The sequence below is a fragment of the Gavialis gangeticus genome, unplaced genomic scaffold (assembly GCF_001723915.1).
Source record: "Gavialis gangeticus isolate Ggan-Ray unplaced genomic scaffold, GavGan_comp1, whole genome shotgun sequence".
NCBI classification, from domain to species: domain Eukaryota; kingdom Metazoa; phylum Chordata; order Crocodylia; family Gavialidae; genus Gavialis; species Gavialis gangeticus.
In genome coordinates this window covers 41,593,210-41,595,455 of record NW_017728994.1, presented here as the reverse complement: position 1 = coordinate 41,595,455, position 2,246 = coordinate 41,593,210, and positions in this window count along the sequence as shown.

Sequence of the window (2,246 nt, the reverse complement as noted above, 5' to 3'; positions counted from 1 at the left end):
ACTGCCCCCTGAATTGACCAAATCTGAATCCAAAGCAAATACTAACCACTTCACACAGGCCTAATATACATGCTATTTTTCTAAAATTTGACCATTTCCAGTTTTTATTTCAGCCGTATAATACCTGGAGAACTGCTTGGCACAAAAAGATATTCCCATTGCTTTTTAATCTGTAATTTTTTGCATTCATACTCAGCAGGTTTTACTTCAAGCAACTCTGGCAATAAACTTTCTTCTTTTTTGTCAAGCAGAGCACAGCTTTGATCATTCAAGTCTGCAAGGTTTTGATGATTCTCCTTTGACTTCTGCAGTTTAAGAAGAAAGTTTATTTTATGCACAAAAACACAGAGAGAAATATCCGCATTCACATATAAAAATCACTAGATAAATAAATCTATCATTGCCAAAATAAAAACAGATCTATCTATTATCCCAATCATCATGCTTCCTGCCATGCCACACATTCCTAAGTTCCTAAATACAACTATATATATTTATTTGAAAGAACTGAGCAGGGATCACTCTTGTCTTTTAAACAATGGTTGAAGGAGGAGCTAATTGTGTGCAGAGGAGGATCCAGAGGGATAACAGTAGCACAGTCACTCCCTCTTTTCAGATCACACCCAAGAAACAGCAGGCTGAGACTTTTTAAAGTTCCCAAAGTAGGTAAGAATTCCTACTTACAACATGTTCCCTCCCATTCCCTATTTCACTACCCACCACTACCATTATCCCCAGTTGACCTGGGGTGGGGGGAGCTCCAGAGCCATTTCTTCCCCTCTTCAGCTGGGCTGTGCAGGGAGTGGGGCTCATCTGGGAACAGCAGCCGGTGGGTTCTGCCTCCCCAACTGGTCCCTCAGGTGTTCCCTGCTAGTCTGGGAGCAGGCTCCATTAGAATTCTTTTACAACCGAAAATGACAATAAGGTAGGATTCACTTATTTTATAGTCAAGAAATGATTAATGGTGACTTCTTAAGACAATTGTATATTGTATAGACCTCAGGTATTGACACCATTCAGCTCAGATCTCCTGTTCTTACTATAAAATTATTATGCAAGAGGTAGGCACCACCACCATCAGTCATTTAAGTACCAACCTTCTTAGTGCTTTGGCTCCTGATTGGAAGAATGCACCTGATGTGTAGGCTCATGTCAAGTGCCTAAGTTCTACAGTGGTACAGGAATTCATACATACACATCCCTGCATCTAGTTAGTTCTATTAGCTAGTTCTATGCAATCCCGTGCTCAGCCCCTAGACTTTCTGAATATGTCCTTGAAGGTACCTAATTCTCCCAGTTCACTATATAAAGATCACAGACATTTGGTTCATCCTCCCGGGGCAAGACACCTGTTATTTAAATAAACTGAAGCCTACGTGACGGTACTTTTGGGATATCTGATATGAATCTGGCCAAAGAATGTTATCCTGAGAAGCTTTTAACCAAATTTTTAAAAACAAAAATGTGATCAACAATATATTTTTGGAGGATTAGGGAAAAAGGGACTCATGAACTGAGAGAAGATACAACAAAGCTTCTGGAAGGAAATGTTATATTTTATTTTACAGGTATAAATTATATGTAACAAAAATCTAAATTATGAAATTAACTTTTAAAAAAAATATTTAACTATTCTGTGTACAATGACTTGCCATATAAGCACAACAAAAGAAAAAAATAACTGAAAGCTAGCTCACTGAAGTAAATGTTAAGGATTGTAATCACTAATAGATGGCTAAAAGACAGTAGAATTAAATGAATTAAAACAAAAGGAGGGGAAGATTATAAACAGAGATGTTCAAAGAATTAGCGGACTTCCATGAGAGAAAAAAGAAGGAAAATACTAAACCTGGTTAATGTTTTCATCCAAAATGGTTAATTCTGAGTTTTCTTCACCAGTTGTCATAAAAAATGTAAAACCTTCATCTGATACAATTTCTTTCTAAGGAAAACAAGTATGAACACAAGTCTTTAGCAACCATTATTGTTCCATAAGTAGGTAGTATTTTTTTTTCAGCTTTAGTAGCCTAAAACTATCTTAACTTTCAGTAACATGCAATAGATAGGGACAGAACTAGTATCTTTAATTCGCAGTGCAGCACATAGGTGGCAAGCAGCAAAGCCAAGCAGCTTGGAGAGCCACATGAAGCTGGTAAGTTTGATGTGGTGGAAGAGGAGGGGGGAGGGAAGGGGTGTTGGGGGGCAGATCAAGGCCCTCACAGTGAGGGAGGAGTGGGTGTGGGGTT